The 23,144-nt window shown below is 44.9% G+C and overlaps 1 pseudogene across 1 annotated transcript in view; it reads left to right on the top strand.

Moving 5' to 3' along the window:
• The first annotated feature begins 6,457 nt into the window (after nucleotides 1-6,457).
• LOC308317690 (calcium/calmodulin-dependent protein kinase type II subunit beta-like) overlaps nucleotides 6,458-23,144 on the top strand; it is a 69,374-nt pseudogene continuing 52,687 nt past the window's right edge. Inside the window, exons 1-4 of the transcript XR_013966203.1 lie at nucleotides 6,458-6,575; nucleotides 11,794-11,888; nucleotides 16,002-16,061; nucleotides 17,396-17,450. The product of XR_013966203.1 is annotated as a calcium/calmodulin-dependent protein kinase type II subunit beta-like (transcript). The remainder of the gene's footprint in view (nucleotides 6,576-11,793; nucleotides 11,889-16,001; nucleotides 16,062-17,395; nucleotides 17,451-23,144) is intronic.

Here is a 23,144-nt window from a genome sequence, read left to right as displayed (position 1 = left end):
AGCTATCGGCGGTTGCATCCTCCGGATCAGCCATCAAATGTATTTCCCCCCGGATACGATATTTTCCCCGACCAATCACAACACTTGTTTCATTCGCGGAGAATGTAAACTGATTTGTAAAGCATCAACGTCATTTCCTTGGGCAATACGTCCGCTAAAATCCCCGCAACTTCCGTTGATAGTATTTTCAGCTTAGGTCTTGCCCAGGGTACAAACTGTAATAAAAAGTACAAACTGTAATAATCAGGAAAACAATCCAATATTCTTTCCAAATAATTTCAGAAACAAATGTTCAATAGGGCTTCATAACGTATTTTATTTTTGTAAACCTACAAGAAACTATAGCTCAGTGCTGTCAGCACAACTGCTTGTATTCATCTGATAGAAAACAATGAGACTCCATACTCGAAGGCGGGGTTGGCGAAAGGGCCTTTCTGTGTGGAGTTTGCATGTTCTCCCCGTGTCCCCTAGGGTAGATACCCTCACAAAAACATGCAGTAATCCTGGTCTCTAAACTGCCTCCCCCTGGCCAGCCGGGGCGCCTGATGGAGGGGAAAGGAACTGGTTGGAATAACGTGTTCCCTCCACGCGCTACGTCCAACCAGGGAAACTCCCCCCTGTCAGGTGTAAAGGAGCAACTTGGACACTCGGGCATGAAGGAAGCATGAGTTCAAGTCCGTTGCTCTCCCCTTGTCCCCCATATATGGGGACTAGGGTGGCGGAGGGTGTGTAGAGCCCAGGATCACATTAGATGATTGACACAGGGGTGAAAAATGGGTTACAAAATCGTGGGATAAAAAAATATATTAAAAAAAAAGAAAACAGTGAGACTTTAAAACATGGTTCTCTTCTTCTCTGTGTTCGCCATGTCTTCTTCTTTATTTCGTGTATCATCCTCAAATGTCCAAACTCAGCATCGTGTAGCCACGCCCTTGTCTCTCATGGTCCCAACTGGACGAGGCCGGCCTCCGAAGGCAGAGCCATCTCTTAGAAGAGTTACGACATTGAAGGGGGCGGAAACCGAACACTCGAGCGCTGTTCATGCAGCCTGCAGAACTGAGACAAGCAATACATTGTCTTCAACGAGGGCGTGGCGCAAATAAGAGCTATTTTAAGCATGTGTGCAACATGACAACTGTTTTAAAGTATTGTACAGTAAACAACTAAAGTCTCTGTAATGTTTGTGTTGTACTCAGGCTGTTGCCGCCTAGTTAATCCAAGATTCGTGAAACAGGCCCCTGGGCTATAGCGACAACCCAGGTTGTCACTTCTGGACACGTCGGAGGCCGGCCAGGACAATTCCCATGCCCAGGACTGGCACGTATAGGACACAGTAAATGGGTTTCAGGCAGCCAGCCAGTTATGATTCGAAGAGAGTTGTTGTTGATTACAGTATCTACCTTTTTTGACATGTGAGGGCGCTGCTCCTACAACCAGACATGGGGCACAGTATTCAGCAGCAGTATTCACCAGGGAGGGCTTGGGTGGATATTCGTAGTGTGATGTTAGTTATGTACAGTATCGCTAATAATGAACGTAATTCTCAAAGTGTTGCGCGGCGTCCAGGGGTTGAGGCAGGGACGGAAACAATAAGCCCTCTGGGCTTTTTGTGTTATCCTTTTTAGCATTACTTTTGTGTAATTGTCTGTATACGTACTATTTGCAATTTGTTGATCTTGGTCTTTTGGACCTCAAAGCTGAAATGTTTGTGAAGCCGTGCTTCAGCAGAGGATTTAGTTCCTGCCTCCTGTCTCACCTAAAGCTCAGACTGGAGGTACACGTCCGTCGTTATATATCACTCACTGTGACATTACAGCCTGATTTATACTTATACTTATACGAATAAGAGCTCACTCTTCGTTATGTCTGTGTGTGAGGGGTATTAAAAAGCGCTTCTGACTAAACCATTGGTCCTCGATCGATCAGTCAAAACCACATTTAACCCCAACTTTTATGAGGGGCGCTATAGACTAGCCCCTCCCATGCACAGCTTAGTGTGTTTGTGTGTATGGACACGGAATGTGACGTATGATGGTGTATGTATGATAAGAGATCACATTATGTGTGATTTTGTTTCCCCCTGTCTGACTTCCTACTCTGGTCCATGATGGACAAAACGACATGTTTAACACTATAACTCCATTTGAGCTGGATTTGGGCTCATATAGTTCACAGCCTATACTCTGCTGGATTAGTTCACAGCCTATACTCTGCTGGAGGTAACCTCGCCCACCAGGCTTTCCACCACCTCGGAGGAAAGCCTGGTCTCTGTTCCATTTCGGGTATATGATCCGCTCGGGAGCGGATGATATCGTTACGTCATGTTGTAGTGTTGTTTTGTAGTCATCAGGATGATATCGTTGCTTCATGTTGTAGTATTGTTTTGTAGTCGACAGGATGATATCGTTATGTCATGTTGTAGTATTGTTTCGTAGTCATCAGGATGATATCGTTGCTTCATGTTGTAGTATTGTTTTGTAGTCGACAGGATGATATCGTTATGTCATGTTGTAGTATTGTTTTGTAGTCATCAGGATGATATCGTTGCTTCATGTTGTAGTATTGTTTTGTAGTCGACAGGATGATATCGTTATGTCATGTTGTAGTATTGTTTTGTAGTCATCAGGATGATATCGTTGCTTCATGTTGTAGTATTGTTTTGTAGTCGACAGGATGATATCGTTATGTCATGTTGTAGTATTGTTTTGTAGTCATCAGGATGATATCGTTGCTTCATGTTGTAGTATTGTTTTGTAGTCGACAGGATGATATCGTTATGTCATGTTGTAGTATTGTTTTGTAGTCATCAGGATGATATCGTTGCTTCATGTTGTAGTATTGTTTTGTAGTCGACAGGATGATATCGTTATGTCATGTTGTAGTATTGTTTTGTAGTCATCAGGATGATATCGTTACGTCATGTTGTAGTATTGTTTTGTAGTCATCAGGATGATATCGTTACGTCATGTTGTAGTATTGTTTTGTAGTCATTCAGGATGATATCGTTACGTCATGTTGTAGTATTGTTTTGTAGTCGACAGGATGATATCGTTACGTCATGTTGTAGTATTGTTTTGTAGTCATCAGGATGATATCGTTACGTCATGTTGTAGTATTGTTTTGTAGTCATCAGGATGATATCGTTACGTCATGTTGTAGTATTGTTTTGTAGTCATCAGGATGATATCGTTACGTCATGTTGTAGTATTGTTTTGTAGTCATCAGGATGATATCGTTACGTCATGTTGTAGTATTGTTTTGTAGTCATCAGGATGATATCGTTACGTCATGTTGTAGTATTGTTTTGTAGTCGACAGGATGATATCGTTACGTCATGTTGTAGTATTGTTTTGTAGTCATCAGGATGATATCGTTACGTCATGTTGTAGTATTGTTTTGTAGTCATCAGGATGATATCATTACGTCATGTTGTAGTATTGTTTTGTAGTCATCAGGATGATATCGTTACGTCATGTTGTAGTATTGTTTTGTAGTCATCAGGATGATATCGTTACGTCATGTTGTAGTATTGTTTTGTAGTCATCAGGATGATATCGTTACGTCATGTTGTAGTATTGTTTTGTAGTCGACAGGATGATATCGTTACGTCATGTTGCAGTATTGTTTTGTAGTCATCAGGATGATATCGTTACGTCATGTTGTAGTATTGTTTTGTAGTCGACAGGATGATATCATTACGTCATGTTGTAGTATTGTTTTGTAGTCATCAGGATGATATCATTACGTCATGTAATGTTGTAGTATTGTTTTGTAGTCATCAGGATGATATCATTACGTCATGTTGTAGTATTGTTTTGTAGTCGACAGGATGATATCGTTATGTCATGTTGTAGTATTGTTTTGTAGTCGACAGGCAGGAACAACAAACACGAACTTCCTTTTCCCTCAAACCGGAAGAATAACCATAAAAGCTCTCGTAGCCTTTAGCTTTTATTGAGAAAAATCGGTTTGAGGGAAAAGGAAGTTTGTGTTTGTTGTTCCTGCCTGTCGACTACAAAACAATACTACAACATGACGTAACGATATCATCCTGATAACTACAAAACAATACTACAACATGACGTAACGATATCATCCTGATGACTACAAAACAATACTACAACATGATGTAGCGATATCATGAGGAGAGACGGTGTAATGCTTTATCATGGTGTCGTCCACAGTAACAGTTTTTGTATTGACCTGTGCTTTAGTTTGAAATGTACCCGTTCTGTGGGTCAGACTAAAGAGGTCCTTTGTCCACCAGTCGACTTTGAGGCTTAATCAGGAGTTGTAGTAGCCACGGGTTAATCTAGGCGGTGAATATTGCTCTTGTCTTCATCTCTTTATGTATGTAAATTGTCTTGTTCTTTGTGTTACGTCAAATGTGTGTATGTGTGTTCTGCATACTTGGCTGCTGGGTCGCAAGACAAATTTCAGTGTGAACTGACAATAAAGTAGCCTACTATATCATATCCTATCATTATCATATCATCTATCATTCTGCATACTGTTAATACATTTTCAATCAATCAATCAAACTACCCATACTGTACCATAAAGACCAGTGTATGCACCCCATAAGTGAAGATTTGCGCTGGTGTTAAATATTTTAATAATAGCCCTACAAATATAAAAAAATGTTTTGCGCATTTTTCCCAAAACAACAGATCTACACGTGGTCAATGTGGACTGTAGGCCTATGGATCGTCTCTATTTTGAGTGGTGCAACCACTCCTATAGACAGCTATGTGTGTGGCTGTGTCTCTGTCCCTCTGTCCCTGTGTCCCTGTGTCTCTGTGTCCCTGTGTCCCTCTGTGTCCCTGTGTCTCTGTGTCTCTGTGTCTCTGTGTCCCTGTGTCTCTGTGTCCCTCTGTGTCTCTCTGTGTCTCTGTGTCCCTGTGTCTCTGTGTCCCTCTGTGTCTCTGTGTCCCTGTGTCTCTGTGTCCCTGTGTCTCTGTCCGTGTCCCTGTGTCCGAGCACGAAATGTGTGTGGCTGTGTCTCTGTGTCCCTGTGTCTCTGTGTCCCTCTGTGTCTCTGTGTCTCTGTGTCTCTGTGTCCCTGTGTCTCTGTGTCCCTCTGTGTCTCTGTGTCCCTCTGTGTCCCTGTGTCTCTGTGTCCCTGTGTCCCTCTGTGTCCCTGTGTCTCTGTGTCTCTGTGTCTCTGTGTCCCTGTGTCTCTGTGTCCCTGTGTCTCTGTCCGTGTCACTGTGTCCGAGCACGAAATGTGTGTGGCTGTGTCTCTGTGTCCCTTTGTCCGAGTACGAAATGTGTGTGGCTGCGTCTGTTTCCCTGTGTCCGAGTACGAAATGTGTGTGGCTGTGTCTGTCCCTGTGTCCGAGCACGAGAATAGCGCCATAGCGTTTGTTCACCACCAAGTGTCACTGTTTCACAGCCTAACACACAGACACACACAAGCCAGGGAGGGCTTGCTTTGTGCTCAGTACAGTACAGTACAGTACAGCACCACTCACTTCAGACGGGTCTGATGTTTTTCTAATTAACGCAGCCGATAAACTGATTTAAAAATGGACCTAGTAGCTCATTTTGAAGGGGACCACGTGGCTGGCTGTAGGCCTGGCTGGGACCCCTCATTTTGAAGGGGACCACGGTCTGGCTGGCTCTAGGCCTGGCTGGGACCCCTCATTTTGAAGGGGACCATGCACCTGGCTGGCTGTAGGCCTGGCTGGGACCCCTCATTTTGAAGGGGACCTGCACCTGGCTGGCTGTAGGCCTGGCTGGGACCCCTCATTTTGAAGGGGACCACCAGGCTGGCTGTAGGCCTGGCTGGGACCCCTCATTTTGAAGGGCACCACCTGGCTGGCTGTAGGCCTGGCTGGGACCCCTCGAACCACCACTCTGGGCGTCAGACCACTCTGAGAACCACTGATATAAACATGACCTAAAAGACCTCAAGAAAGACCATCCAGAAAATACAGCTATGGCCTATAGGACAGACACTGCACTGCAACTGCACTGCACTGCACTGCACTGCACTGCACTGCACTGCACTGTACTCTGCACTGCACTGCGCACTGTACTGCACAGTACTGTACTAGCTGCGCCCCATTTTGTGTTGCACAAAAATGTAGGCAGCTGCTGCTAGGCTATAATACTACTGTATTGTCTTGTCTTGCTTGGACAGATCCGAGTGTTTACATACATGCAGCGCCCACACACACACACACGCACGCGCGCGCGCACACACACACACACACACACACACACACACACACACACACACACACACACAGAGAGAGAGAGAGAGCCTGGAGGAGGGGGGTGTAGCCTACTGTACGCGTTTCGAGGGGGCGGAGATCGCATGCAGCGCCCCCCCCCCCCCCACACACACACACAGCACCATTCCAACCACCACCACCACCACACCACAGCAGCCAACGTCGTCCTCCTTCCTCCTCCGCACGGAAAAAAAAGGAACGCATTTCCACTAAGGAGCTGCTTGCTGCTAAGAGATCTGCGGCATCATCATTATCACCACCACCACCGTCCATAATGGCAACGACCACGTGCACGCGTTTTACAGACGAATTCCAAGTCTACGAAGAACTTGGCAAGTAAGAAAATAAGACGTTTGGTTTTCGCTGCATTATAAATGTCTGTATATATATCGGCTGGGCTCTTGGGCTGGCTGGCTGGCTGGCTGCTGCTGTGTGTCGGGTTTGTTGTGGGACTGTTGTGGTTTGGTTGGTTTGGTCGTGGTGGTGACCGTTTTTCATAATGTGTGGTGTGGTAACTGTGGTTGGCTGCACATGCACTTTCGTCTTTCTTTTTACGCAGGCAGGCTGGCACAACATCTGCATGTTTGGGGGGATGCTAAAATACACGCGAGGGTCCATAGCCCTAATGCTTGATTCTGCTATAGGGCAGAATATAATAAGCATTTAATTAGGGCTATGGACCAGAGCTATAATACGGATCGTCCGAGGAGTTCCATCCATCCATCCATCCTTTCATCCCCGTCAAAAACCCCAAACGCGCGCCGCCGCAACGCAGCGCGCATCTCTCTCTCTCTCTCTCTCTCCCCCCCCCATCCTCTCTCTCTCTGTCTCTGTATTATTTTCTCTCTAGAACAATTAAAATGCGATCCGGACTCATTTGAATAATTAAGCTGCTTTGGATTTCATGTGATCAATAACGTCCTCGCCGCGGTAATGATAAATAATAATCCCCGAGATTCGATTTACGCAGCAGGACAGTCACGATGCATTAGCGTTACACAGCACCCCCCCCCCCCCCACACACACACACACCGCCCCGCCCCCCGCATCTCTCCTCTCTCTATATTGTACCGCCGAACGGTAGCGTACAGTCCGAGTCGGGGCAGATTTTTTATTTGGGTGGAAAGGGTTCGTTCCACCGTACGTGGTTGGTTTAACAGCATTTTTGCCCACATATAACAGAATAATCTCACGCACTAAAATCATTGCTAAAATGATCTTCAAATCGTTTAATTCGATTTTTTTTTTTTTTTTTTACCATCGTCGTCTTATTAAGTATTATTACATCATGGGGGATTCGAACCCCGAGCTCCCGCGTGCATGGGAGACCAATCACCAAACCGCACACGGGGAGAGAGGGGAGGAGGAGGAGGAGAAGGGGAAACCCCCTGCCTGCCTGCCTGTTTGGGGAGGGAGGGAGGGAGGGGGGATTTGCGCATATGAGGCAGCACTAGCAGGTATACATAACCGACACCACCACCAGGGTCTCTTCTCAGGGGACATTAAGAGAGTAGACACACACAGACACATGATAATGACCACCACCACCCACTGTCTGCATGCACTGCAGACAGCTATATAGTTAGTATTGGTATTTAGCTGCCATGCACTCTGACATAAGGTTTGACTCTTCTTGACATTTTTATATCTTCAATTGAAGTATAGATGACGATAGACAGCAACGTATACAGGCTATCTGTTGAAGTATAGATAGCCTACTGGCTGTCCTCTCTCTCTCTGTGTGTGTGTGTGTGTGTGTGTGTGTCAGTGTGCGTGTACGTGTGATAAATGGGAGAGCAAAGAAGAGGTTGGCATCGTTGGCAATACATTGTTGAGCGGCTCTCTAAATTCTCGGAGCCACAGGAGCTGCTAGACGCTAAGTGGGGTCTGAGTCAGGCTGTTCTCACTTATGGGAGAACCCCCCCGCACCCCCCCATCAAGAAATCTCTGTGCAGACTGCAGATTAACAGCTGTTGCCAACAGTCATTTGAGAACGTAAACATTTCGACAACACCTGCTATATTATACGCCCGTAATGCTTTTTACTGTATAGTCATCCACCTAACTGCGTATAGCATCTCTAAAAGGATATTTTAGATTATGCCTGATGTGCACTTTAAGATTTCCTCTCCTGCGTTATGTATAGGATATCCATTTGTTTAACTATGAGAGTGAAATAGCCTAATGCCCACTTTCACCTTCGATGCCAGACAAAGGTCAGAGTGACCTAAGACGCATTGCATCTCCATGAACATCGGCCTGCTCTCCGACAGCGTGGAACAAGCTCAGGAACTCCTGAACAGTGTGGAGCTGGAGTGTGCCAAAGTTGGCCTTAGGCTAAATGCCAAGAAAACTGAGGTTATCACCTACAACATCTCACCGGAACATCCACCTCTCACAACAGCAGGAGGCACGGTGCTGAAGGAAGTCAAGGACTTTAAGTACCTCGGCTCATGGGTCAACTCAACCGAGCAAGATCTGAAAGTGAGGAAGGCACTTGCATGGAGGTCCCTGAATGGCATGAACAGTGTTTGGAACTCCAATCTCCCCCGACAAATCAAACTGAGCTTCTTCTACGCAACAGTGGAGTCTGTTCTCCTATACGGCAGTGAATGCTGGACCCTGAAGCCAACCCTGGAGAAGTCCCTTGACGGGTGCTACACCAGAATGCTGCGTGCAGTACTTAACATCAGCAAGACTGTACATGTCACTAACATGACTCTGTATGAGGGACTACCGAGGGTGAGCCAGAAAATAGCAGCCAGGAGAATGAGACTAGCAGGACACTGCCAAAGACATCAAGAACTGCCAGCCAGCAAACTGGTGCTCTGGGAACCAACACACGGCCATCGATCACGAGGACGCCCCGTGCTAACATACGTGGATATACTCAAGAGCGATGCAGGAGTGCAAAGTACCAACGAACTGGCCGGATGTATGGAGAACCGAGATGACTGGAGACGACGATGGAGGGCTCGTCTGAGGACGACCTAGAGAGAGAACGCATCCAGACCTAAGGCCGATTCTAAATAAAAAAAATTGCTTCTAAATCCTAAAAAGTTTTCTGAAAAACCTACGTCGTCAGCGGTGCTCAACCTTTTCCATGTCAAGGACCCCCAGAATGATATGTATTTGGCTGTGGACCCCCATCTGAAAATATGTTCTTCCAGGGAAACCCCCCCCCCCCCAGAAGCAAAGATTTGAGTTAAAAACATTCGCTCTGACAGAATATAAATTATATTCAAATGATTTGCGCCACATTTTCACGATTATTTTGTTAACACATCTTCCAGTGGTTTTTAACCAGTGGTCCTTGGGGGGGGGTTCCAGGTGCTCCCCAACTAAATGATGGGAACTTAAGTTTGCAACCAAATCCAGTCCTTTTGGTGTCATTTGACACTCTCAAGAGTTAAATCATTGTTAAACATCTGCATTGCTTAATTTACAAAAAGTCTACACAATTAGCATACATTGTTTGCCTGTTGTCTCCTAATGGTACCATAACATCAATACAGCATGGAATTGTGGACACAATCTTATCCAACGGCAACAACACAATGTTCTAAGATTTGCGTCTGAGAGTCTAAATGTCATCAAATGGTGGTTCCGTGGCTCAAATGTCAAGTAATAATGGACCTTGATCCGAAAAGGGTTGAAAAACACTACACCATACCGGCCCTGTTTCCACTGGGGTTGACACCAGTCGGCCTAACATTGAACCAGTTCAGAGTGTTTCCACTGAAAATGAATTGGTTCAGAACCCTCTATTTCCTGCGGCAGCTTAAGAAGTTTAAAGTCAGCCAAGCAGCCATGACTCACTTCTATAGGGCCACTATTGAAAGTGTTCTCACCTTCTCTATGCTTGTCTGGTTTGGTCACACAACCTCTCAAGACAAATCAAAGCTGGAAAGAGTAGTACGTCGCGCATCAAAAAACATAGGATGCAGCCTCCCTACAGTGTAGGGAGGCTGCATCCTATGTTTTTTGAAAGTGTAGGGCCTACACTTTCCTCACTCTATTCCACCAGAATAATTAGGAAGGCAAATAAAATCATTGCAGACAACTCCCATCCTGCACATCACCTCTTCAATCTCCTCCCATCAGGCAGGATATATAGAAGTATCCAGAGCTCAACATGTCGCTTCAGGGATAGCACTTACCCCGTAGCCATTAGACATCTGAACTCATAGTATATGCATATAGCACTTTAAAAAAACTGAATGTAATTTCCTATGCAGCTGGTTTTTGTACTGTCCTTCTTGTTTGTGTATCTATGGTTGTCTGTATATGTTGAGTATGAACCAAGACAAATTCCTATCAACTTGTTGACATGGCAAATAAATGATTGAATCTTGGTTCAGAACTGGACTTAAGAACTTTTGGTGGAAAGGTGGCCACATACAGTACACCCATGCACACATGCATGGTGTATGGATGGATAGCATTGGCCGGGCAGAAGACAGAGAATGGCTCTGACATTAATAATTGTACATGCGTCATGCCCCCTCAGTCCCCATTTACTTGACTGATTAAAAAAGTGAGCGACAGCCCACAAAACTAGAGGTAGCCTAAAAACAATGATCTGGTGCCGCCCACTTATACAAAACAGGTGCAGTACTTAGTTTAGAGACAGTACTTGGTTTAGACTAGTCATTGGTTTGGACCAGTCATTATAGTCCTACAACTACAACCTATCTCAAACCCTCACCCTCACCCTAAGTTAACCTCCCACGGGGCAGCACACCTAAAGGGGTGCATACTTAGTTTAGACTAGTCATTGGTTAGACATGGGTTAAGGTTAGGTTTAGGTGTGCTGCCCCGTGGGAGGTTAGGTTTAGGGTGAGGGTTTGAGATAGGTTGTAGTTGTAGGAATAATGACTGGTCTAACCAATGACTAGTCTAAACCAAAAACTGTCTAAACTAAGTACTGCACCCCACCTAAACCCACCTAACCTTAACCCATGTCTAACCAATGACTATAGTCTAAACTAAGTATGCACCCCGTAAATTCACCTTCCGCAGCACTGCTATGCAGGTGTGGACCGCCCCGCCCCCCTTCCCTTAAAACCAGAAAATCACTGGCCTCCTTTAAAACAGGCCTAAAATGTCACCTGTCGTGTCAGCAGGTCAGAGGGAGAGGAGGTGACCAGTTGCTCTTTTAGATTCTTGTTCATGACTATGTGTGAGACAGTGCACGGGACCCGAATGGAAACAAGAGCGCAAAAAGGTCTTCCTTCGAAAATCCTTTTGGACCAAAAATGCCTGACTGTACCTATTTTTGTTGTGGCTGTGGTAATAAATAATACATACAGTACAGTACACACACAGTACAGTACACACACACACACACACACACACACACACACACACACACACACACACACACACACACACACTCTCTCTCTAATGTAATATTGCTCTATTAGCCATTCAGATCAGATCAGAGAGGGTTCAGGAGACTACAGAATCTGCTGAGTCGTCGCGTGTGCGTGCGTGTGTGTTATGATGTTAATTGACCCCATGGATCCTCCTGCTTCCTGTCTTTGTTTCCTAGGGGAGCCTTTTCAGTGGTGCGCCGCTGTGTCAAGAAGTGCTCAGGCCAGGAGTATGCTGCCAAAATCATCAACACCAAAAAGCTGGCAGCCAGAGGTGAGACATATATACACACGCATATAAGACCTAAAGCAGACATTATACACGCATATAGGACCTAAAGCAGACATTGGAGTACTTTGGCAACTACTGGTTATCTTGTTATTAGCCATTATTCTATTGATTATTTCTTTCCATTTAACAGTGTTTGGTTAAAGCGAAACCTTTTTTGAGTGGTGCAACCACTCCAAGGAACAGCAATGTCCGTGTTCATTCACCTATGTGTTGGTTCATTCACCTATGTGTTGGTTCATGAGCACCAGTATGACTATTAGTACCAGTAGGGGCGCTGTTGTGCCAGAGAGAGAGAGAGAGAGAGAGAGAGAGAGTGCTGCACTGTTGCCTGCTAATGAGAGAGAGAGAGAGAGACACAAACATTGAATGCCATTGATAATGAATGGCCAGTTTTACGTCATTGTCCAAACACAAACATTGAATGGCCAGCTTTGAGTGTTTGTGTAAACACAATCGTTGAAGACGAAGGTGAGGACGCAAATTGTAATTGGCCGGAAAATGAGACGATGTATTATGATGTACGATGATAAGAGCGCCCCTCACTTCACGCGGGTGTGGTTTTTAAAACATCTTGTATATAGTATATAATAGTGTATAATGCCATCGATGTAGAAGAATCGACCTCAGATCTTAATTAGATTATGTAATGTTATGCTTTAGCTATTTGAAAAATAGCAGATCTACAAGCTCGTAGCTTGTAGATCTGCTATTTCTTTTAAATCTTGAAAATGTGGCGCAGGTCTTTGAATACCGTATATATTCTTCCAGAGCGAACGTTTTTAACTCAAATCTTTGCTTCATATAACATATTTTCAGATGGGAGTCGACGGCCAATTACATATATTTTCTGGGGTCCTTGACATAATATAGTTTGAGCACCACTGACATAGACACATAAGGGTCAGGATTTATAAGACACATTTGTAGAATCTGCTCTTAGCTCTTAATGGGTTAAGAGACTGACCACTCTTCCTTAGTGACCACTCACTCCACCCTTCCTGTTAGCGGTCCACAGCGCAGCGTTGTACAATGCAGACAAAGTGCAGAAATGTCAACTTATTGTCGGGTTTCAACCTCACAGAAGAGCCAGTGAATCGATGATGCCTTTGCTTCCATTAGGTCAATTAGCTGGGTGGGTGTGTTTGGAAATGTGAGCCCTGAGAGTGCTGGAGTGCTCTCTCTCTCTCTCTCTCTCTCTCTCTCTCTGCACTCATTTGGACCTTCAGATCCGCAGTCGCTGTGTTGACGTTCAAAATAATAATCCTACTATAATTCAGTCGATGTCTGTCTGTCTGAAACACCGCCGTATATCTCCTCACCGCCTGCACCAATCATTCCCACTTTTCACACAGGCATTTTGACCATAATAATATGGAGGTCTTACTTAACGTCAACGAAGCCCCTTTTTTTCCTATTTAACAAATTATAAATGAATAATGAATTCATTAGTGAATTAAAAATGCGAAAACGCACCCAGGGTGCAGTACCCCCAGCGGGGGGCGATATCTCACAACGGGTAAAGGGCTAGTCATAATACTAAAATAATGGCCAGAGTACACACTGCAGTGTTGTTTTTGGCAGCACATTTTGATTTTAGTTTTAGTCATAGTCTCTTGAATAATTTTCATTTAGTTTTAGTCACATTTTAGTCACCTGGAATGTTTTAGTGTTAGTCTAGTTTTAACTCGACTAAATATCATAAGATTTTAGTCGACCTGTAGATTAGTCACTTTTTATTTCACTCAATTGCAGATTGAAATTTGTGAGCTTGTAGATCTTCTATTTTCAGCATGCAACCACGTGTTAAATGAGTTATAATACTGGATCTCTTGTCCACTAGTCCCTTCCTAACATTTTAGTCTAGGCCTTATTTGTTGACGAAATTGTCAATATATTTAGTCTCCGTTTTAGTCATCACAGCTTAGTTTTCATTTAGTTTCCATTTAGTTTTCATCAGTGAAAAAAGGTAGTTGACGAACATTTTTCGTCTTAGTTTTAGTCGACGAAATCAACACTGACACACTGCCCACTCGTTAATGGCCAGGACCCCCACCCAGATTCATATGAATTTGGCAACGGACCCCCATCTGGAAATACTTTGTGGCCAAGACCTCCATATAAGATTTGTGTTGTTAAAATGTATAAAAAGATATTCAAAGAATGTCATAGCAGGGTCAAAGTGGTTTTAACTGGTTTTGCCTGCCCAAACATAAGATATTATGCTGTTCTTCCAAGTCCTGGCAAAGTGGTGGGCTGTGTGTGTGTGTGTGTGTGTGTGTGCGTGCGTGCGTGCGTGCGTGCGTGCGTGCGTGCGTGCGTGCGTGCGTGCGTGCGTGCGTGCGTGTGTGTGTGCGTTACAGTACATGGAGGTGTGTGTGGGCTGTATGATCTCATCCATCCAACAGGGATTATGATTATGAAGACATTTGTATTTAGAAGACTTGGTGATTTGTTATGATTTCCTCCCCCACTATAGAGCGCCCGAAGTCTGATGTCAGTATCACTAGAGGGCGCTATAAGTCCACATGGTTCATGTACTTTCTATTGTCATTGTAATCCCCATAGGGGGATTTTAGATCTTCTCATATAAGAACTGTGACTGGAAAATAACTAAGCAAATCATCCCGATTTTACGCTAATTTTACTGCTGCTGAATTAGTTACATTTTCGCTAGAAACAGACAGTATCAAAATAATATGAGGGACTGACTGTCAGAAACGATACAGATACACCTCCCCGACAATTATCGGCAGGATTGTTTTTGGACCACAATGCTTATATGAGACGACTTTAAGACGACCCCATCATGTTATTCTCCCTAGAGTAAATCTTCCATGAACCAGGGGTTGAGGAGCGAGTGACGTCAGGACTTCGGCGCTCTATGAGGCAATTCAAATAATGACTGTAAATGATATGTCATCATGTGATAAATGATGAGGTATCGGAATGGCATAGGCTGGCGTACCGAGCATTTTTAGGCAGTGTGATCATACCGTATCGGCAGCATTTTCGGTACTAGTGTTGTTGTTGGGGCGGCGGCGGTGGCTCAGGGGTAAAGTGGCTGGATGGTAACTGCAAGGTTCCCAGTTCCCGGTTCCCTGGTCCCAGTTCGAACCCTGTGGGCTCCCCCAGAGTTGGTGTTGAAGTGTCCTTGAGCAAGACTCTGAACCCCTGATTGCTCCTGATGTGCAGGTTGGTGCCTTGCATGGTTTCCTCTGCCATCTGTGTATGAATGTGTGTGTGAATGGGTGAATGTAATGCACATAATGCACAATCTATGTATATATAAATGCACCATTTATCAGAACAAATCTAATGACAGCTTTCTTCTATTCACTGTCTTGTAGTCAGACCATCAGAACAAATCTAATTACAGCATTCTTCTATTCACTGTCTTGTAGTCAGACCATCAGAACAAATCTAATTACAGCATTCTTCTATTCACTGTCTTGTAGTCAGACCATCAGAACAAATCTAATTACAGCATTCTTCTATTCACTGTCTTGTAGTCAGACCATCAGAACAAATCTAATTACAGCATTCTTATATTCACTGTCTTGTAGTCAGACCATCAGAACAAATCTAATTACAGCATTCTTCTATTCACTGTCTTGTAGTCAGACCATCAGAACAAATCTAATTACAGCATTCTTCTATTCACTGTCTTGTAGTCAGACCATCAGAACAAATCTAATTACAGCATTCTTATATTCACTGTCTTGTAGTCAGACCATCAGAACAAATCTAATTACAGCATTCTTCTATTCACTGTCTTATAGTCAGACCATCAGAACAAATCTAATTACAGCATTCTTATATTCACTGTCTTGTAGTCAGACCATCAGAACAAATCTAATTACAGCATTCTTCTATTCACTGTCTTATAGTCAGACCATCAGAACAAATCTAATGACAGCATTCCTCTATTCACTGTCTTGTAGTCAGACCATCAGAACAAATCTAATTACAGCTTTCTTCTATTCACTGTCTTGTAGTCAGACCATCAGAACAAATCTAATTACAGCTTTCTTCTATTCACTGTCTTGTAGTCAGACCATCAGAACAAATCTAATGACAGCTTTCTTCTTCTTGTAGACCACCAGAAACTGGAGAGAGAGGCCAGGATCTGCCGGTTGCTGAAGCACTCCAACATCGGTGAGACTCTGAGATGGCGTCGTCCGTAAATAATGACTGATTCTACCAGTTTGGTTGCGTGCTGAAAATAGCCGATCTACAAGCTCACAGCGAGTTGCACTGCGACGCCTTGTTGAGCTTGTACGTCTGCTATTTTCAGAGCGCACAACACCAGAGCACGACCAAACATGAAATGTCTTTTAGTTGTACTGGATCTACCGTTCTCCTCTAGTCCCTCCCTTGACATTTTAGTCCTGTTTTTCTTTGTCGACGAAACTGTCAAATATATTTAGGGCTATAGCTTGTGCCACCCCTCAACCCTTATCCCTAAACTAATTTGACATTTTTTTTTACTATTTATAAATATAAAAACCCGTTAAAATAGTTAAAATAGCCGATCTACAAGCTCACCATGTCTCGATGTAGATCGGCGGTAGATGAACTATTTTAAAATGTTTTTTTTTAAATAGTAAAAAAAATGGCACATTAGTTCAGGGATAAGGGATAAGGGTGGCTGGCGCAAGAGCTAAGAGCCCTTAGTCTTAGTTTCCATCAGTGAAAAGAGGTAGTCGATGAACATCTTTCGCCGTCGTTTTAGTCGATGAAAGTAACACTGAAAACACGGGGCAAAGTTGCACTCTTTGGCATACATAATACGGCTTTAATCAATGCTCTGTATGTATGCCTAGCCTGGCTTATAAGCCAGACTCAAATCACACTGTCGTGTCGTGTGGTATTCTTTTTTGTGTGCCAACGGCTGATTCGGTCTGGCTTATTAGCCAGACTATACTGTATGCCTCCTAATTATACTTCATTATACGAGAGCAAAAGTAGCCGAAACTACAATAGCTGATAGTTGTAACCCTGGTATTTTAACCCATTCTGAACGGGAACCCGTTTTGGTGTTAGCATCATGTTATGCTTTAGCTATTGAAAAATAGCAGACCTACAAGCTCATAGCGCGCCACCGAGTGGCGCGCTACGAGCTTGTAGGTCTGCTATTTTTTGAAAAATCGAAGAACGACTGACATTTTTAGAATCTGATCTCAGGTCAGAATGGGTTAATCAGACCAGTGTGTGTCCAGTGGAAACCTCGCATGAATCTGATCTCAGGTCAGAATGGGTTATCTACATTGGATGCATTGTATTCCTTTGACCAAATAATGTCCTGTTTTGGGGACATACCTTACCGTGTGCCCGGTGGTTTCCACCCGACAGGAACCGGTATAAAGAATTCAGGGTGCGCCGCAAGAGTGCACTCTCTTTGTCTCTGCCCTGCTGCCTCTGTATAACTCTCTCTCTCTCTCTCTGCTTCCCCTCTGTGATTCTCTCCCTCTCTCTCTCTTCTATTCCAGTTCGTCTCCACGACAGCATCTCAGAAGAAGACTTTCATTATCTCCTGTTTGACCTGTGAGTCTCTATTGTCTGTCCTCTGATTATTATGTTCATGTTTAACATGCTCCGGCAATCATGTTCTTTTCCCTCGGGTCACTGCTTTTGATCCATTTTTTTTTTATCAAGCCCAATTTAGTCGCCGTGCCAATTATTTCCTCCCCGCCACACACAGCATGTCTGTGCATCGTCACTGGTGTTGTGTTGTGTTATCCCTACTGTCTCACCTGCAGGGTGAGGAGCCCCCACTGGAAGGTGAGTCAGTATAGGGTTGTATTCCCTACTGACTCACCTGCAGGTGAGGAGCCCCCACTGGGAGGTGAGTCAGTATAGGGTTGTATTCCCTACTGACTCACCTGCAGGTGAGGAGCCCCCACTGGGAGGTGAGTCAGTATAGGGTTGTATTCCCTACTGACTCACCTGCAGGTGAGGAGCCCCCACTGGGAGGTGAGTCAGTATAGGGTTGTATTCCCTACTGACTCACCTGCAGGGTGAGGAGCCCCCACTGGGAGGTGAGTCAGTATAGGGTTGTATTCCCTACTGACTCACCTGCAGGGTGAGGAGCCCCCACTGGGAGGTGAGTCAGTATAGGGTTGTATCCCTACTGACTCACCTGCAGGTGAGGAGCCCCCACTGGGAGGTGAGTCAGTAGGGTTGTATCCCTACTGACTCACCTGCAGGGTGAGGAGCCCCCACTGGGAGGTGAGTCTGTAGGGTTGTATCCCTACTGACTCACCTGCAGGGTGAGGAGCCCCCACTGTGGGGTGAGTCAGTAGGGTTGTATCCCTAGGAGCCCCCACTGGGAGGACGTATTATTAGAGCCTCCATCCTACTCCTCCTCCCGCACAACACTCCCCGTTGACATGGTGCCACCCCTCAGCCAGGGCTGGACTGACTGGGACAAAAATTCGGCCCGGTCATTTTCACGCTAATTTGGCCCAGACCGGCCCACCCACCACAATCAGCGCGCAGATAGCAGAAACTCTACCGCCCCGCTCCGTCGAGGCACACACACACACACAAACAAACAAGCCCTAATAATACCACCACTTTTACAGAACAACATGAATGATACAAACCAACAGACAACTAACTACACAAGCCTTTGTTGCTCTCATCAAGAATGATGCTGGCAAAAGGATAGAAGGGGGTTTATTTGTCACTCACTGATACAGTGTACAGTGCAATTATCATGATGGCACTGGCAGAATGGCAGCAGGCCCGGATCTTTCCCGGTGGCCTGCCTGTAAATTTTTTATTTTTTATTTGATCATATCATAACTTGAGCGGCCCCCTGTGGTCGCGGCCCACCGGTAATATGCCCGGTATACGTCCTATGGCCAGTCCCCCCCTGCCCCCAGCACGTATAGGAGTATGTGCAGTTTGATTTATTGATTGAATCCTTTTGTCAAAGACATTAACATTACGGAGGTACAGTAACACTTGGTCGCTAAAGGGATAACACAAAAAATATGTTTCCATTGTGGTCCTGTGTGTTCAATTCATCAACGACTGTGGCTCAAGAGGTAGAGCAGGTCGTCCAATGATCCATGGGTCGGCGGTTCGAATCCCGGCTCCTCCATGTCGAAGTGTCCTTGTGGGAAAGACACTGAACCCCAAATTGCTCCCGATGTGCTGGTTGGTGCCTTGCATGGCTTCCGCCGCAATCGGTGTATGAATGTGTGTGTGAATGGGTGAATGTGTAAAGCGCCTTGGATAAAGGCGATATATAAATGCACCATTTACCATTTATCAACGGAGCATAGAATATTAACACATAAGTACTGTACATATTATCAACGAATACAAAAAAGCTATAGCCTATATTTACAGAGGTGGAATATGAAAAACAGCGGCAGTGTATGACACCTCATTTCAATTGGGATTTAATGTCTATCGAGTCCCCTTTTATTATTTGTGGTTTGCTATACATTTTGCTTTTTTAAACGTGTATAAAAACTATTTTCATAATTTATATATATATATATATATATATATATATATATTATTTTGTATTATTATTATTCTTTTTTAAATTAAAATAAACTAAATTCCATAAATTAGAAAACCAATGTATAAAGAAGTAGTGAAAATATCCGATCTACTAAGCTTGTAGATCTGCTATCTTCACGGGCTGATCAGTTTGGGTCAGCGTATTCCACATCATGGTGGCAGAGTGAGAGCAGTACTGTAGAATTCATATTTCCATTGTTTGTGCTATATTTGGGTGGTACCAGATTGTAGCCGTGCTCCCTCTGGTGTTGTGGCTGTGGGTGTCGCTCACTCTGCAGAGGTACAGAACTACTTAGACAGGTATGAGGGCACTGTCACTTTGAGTATACCAGTATAGTCTATACTTGCCAGCCCACAGAGCCCCATTGTGAACCCGGACATGTTGAGCACACCAAGGTTTTATGTTAGAAATGTTGAGTATTGGTCCCACCCAGCATGTTGTAGAAGCTGCTGGATGCTAACATGCATTATGTTGAGCAACATTATGGAGTATGTCTTAAGACTTACAGGGTTTGGACTGACAACCATACATGGAGATCTAACAGTGCGTTTTAACGAATATTTTGTATCTTTTCGGGCGAGGTTCCTCCGCCCACTTGTTGACCATCGCCGGTAGTTGCCGGGTCCCATAGACAAATAATGCACTTCCGGATAAATTCGTAGTAGCAGTCTTACTCTTATCAGTTTGTTCTGGGATGTCTGAAGTTTAGTTTCTTTGTGACATTATTCTTTACTAGAGCGGTGCCCGTTGGAGCCTCTACAGCGGTGCCTGTTGGGCACTGGCCTACTTGGAACGATGCAAGTTGGAAATGCATGCCCCGCCCCCACCCAGATATTATGTCCCTTTTATGCCCATATGTGGAGTTCTTTGTCGGGCATGTCCAAATATGGAGTCTATGCAGTCAGAACAGGCCAGCTCCATACTGTATATGGACACTGGGCCCTGCAGAGGCCTTTTTGGGGCGGTTCTGGACAACCGTGTGTCCGACCGACTCGACACCGGGCACTGTGTGGCGGGGTGGAACGCATGTGTCGAATTTGAAGTCGGTGGGACGAACGGTTCTCTGTACGTACAGACGTATCAGACGTACAGAGACTTAATTGGGGCATTTATTGTTAGATTGGACCCAAATTAGCCAAAGTTTGGCTGCCAAAGTTTAGCTGCTCTTCCTGGGATCCACAACACATATACACAATACATTATCACATAAAACATGTAACAGACGATACAAGTCAAGTAAAAAATTTAAAATAAGCATGACAAGCCGTCAAATGTCATTCCATCAAGGGTATTCAGGTCAGTTAATTAAAATTAGGGCTATTGATCAGATTTAAGGAGTTTCTATCGATTTCTGGAGATGGAGACTTTTCATGGATATAGTTTTAGTTTTTGTCACATTCCCTAAAGCCAATAATCCGACGACCAGCAGAGGTTCCCTATGGAGACACAAAGGAGACTCTTTGTGTATCCATAGGGAACCACTGTCTTACCGGGAGCCGGTAAATGGCCCCTGGTGTATGAGGTGTTGGAGAACCAAGAGGTGCAGTGCAGTGACAAACATCACCCTCTCTACCCGGCCTCCCTCCCTCCCCCGAACACGGGAACACACACACACACACACACACACACACACACACACACACACACACACACACACACACACACACACAATGGTGTTCATAAGAGAAGAAGAAGTAGGCCGGGAGTGGCTTTATTGTCGGTCTGTCCCCATTACAATGCACTAGACCCCTGGGAGATGGAGTTTATCCCCGTTACAATGCCCTATAGACCCCTGGGAGATGGAGTTTATCCCTGTTACAATGCCCTATAGACCCCTGGGAGATGGAGTTTATCCCTGTTACAATGCCCTATAGACCCCTGGGAGATGGAGTTTATCCCTGTTACAATGCCCTATAGACCCCTGGGAGATGGAGTTTATCCCCGTTACAATGCACTATAGACCCCTGGGAGATGGAGTTTATCCCTGTTACAATGCCCTATAGACTCCTGGGAGATGGAGTTTATCCCTGTTACAATGCCCTATAGACCCCTGGGAGATGGAGTTTATCCCCGTTACAATGCCCTATAGACCCCTGGGAGATGGAGTTTATCCCTGTTACAATGCCCTATAGACCCCTGGGAGATGGAGTTTATCCCCGTTACAATGCCCTATAGACCCCTGGGAGATGGAGTTTATCCCTGTTACAATGCACTATAGACCCCTGGGAGATGGAGTTTATCCCCGTTACAATGCCCTATAGACCCCTGGGAGATGGAGTTTATCCCTGTTACAATGCCCTATAGACCCCTGGGAGATGGAGTTTATCCCTGTTACAATGCCCTATAGACCCCTGGGAGATGGAGTTTATCCCTGTTACAATGCCCTATAGACCCCTGGGAGATGGAGTTTATCCCTGTTACAATGCCCTATAGACCCCTGGGAGATGGAGTTTATCCCTGTTACAATGCCCTATAGACCCCTGGGAGATGGAGTTTATCCCCGTTACAATGCCCTATAGACCCCTGGGAGATGGAGTTTATCCCTGTTACAATGCCCTATAGACCCCTGGGAGATGGAGTTTATCCCTGTTACAATGCCCTATAGACCCCTGGGAGATGGAGTTTATCCCTGTTACAATGCCCTATAGACCCCTGGGAGATGGAGTTTATCCCTGTTACAATGCCCTATAGACCCCTGGGAGATGGAGTTTATCCCCGTTACAATGCCCTATAGACCCCTGGGAGATGGAGTTTATCCCTGTTACAATGCACTAGACCCCTGGGAGATGGAGTTTATCCCTGTTACAATGCACTAGACCCCTGGGAGATGGAGTTTATCCCTGTTACAATGCCCTATAGACCCTTGGGAGATGGAGTTTATCCCTGTTACAATGCACTACAGACCCCTGGGAGATGGAGTTTATCCCTGTTACAATGCCCTATAGACCCCTGGGAGATGGAGTTTATCCCTGTTACAATGCACTAGACCCCTGGGAGATGGAGTTTATCCCTGTTACAATGCACTATAGACCCCCTGGGAGATGGAGTTTATCCCTGTTACAATGCCCTATAGACCCCTGGGAGATGGAGTTTATCCCTGTTACAATGCCCTATAGACCCCTGGGAGATGGAGTTTATCCCTGTTACAATGCCCTATAGACCCCTGGGAGATGGAGTTTATCCCTGTTACAATGCACTATAGACCCCTGGGAGATGGAGTTTATCCCTGTTACAATGCACTATAGACCCCTGGGAGATGGAGTTTATCCCCATTACAATGCACTATAGACCCCTGGGAGATGGAGTTTATCCCTGTTACAATGCCCTATAGACCCCTGGGAGATGGAGTTTATCCCTGTTACAATGCACTATAGACCCCTGGGAGATGGAGTTTATCCCTGTTACAATGCCCTATAGACCCCTGGGAGATGGAGTTTATCCCTGTTACAATGCCCTATAGACCCCTGGGAGATGGAGTTTATCCCTGTTACAATGCCCTATAGACCCCTGGGAGATGGAGTTTATCCCTGTTACAATGCCCTATAGACCCCTGGGAGATGGAGTTTATCCCTGTTACAATGCCCTATAGACCCCTGGGAGATGGAGTTTATCCCTGTTACAATGCACTACAGACCCCTGGGAGATGGAGTTTATCCCTGTTACAATGCACTACAGACCCCTGGGAGATGGAGTTTATC

The sequence above is a fragment of the Protomyctophum bolini genome (genome assembly GCF_963924005.1).
Source record: "Protomyctophum bolini genome assembly, chromosome: 6".
Lineage (NCBI taxonomy): Eukaryota > Metazoa > Chordata > Actinopteri > Myctophiformes > Myctophidae > Protomyctophum > Protomyctophum bolini.
Note: the sequence above shows the minus strand (reverse complement) of the source record. Positions and strands in the feature narration are given on the sequence as shown.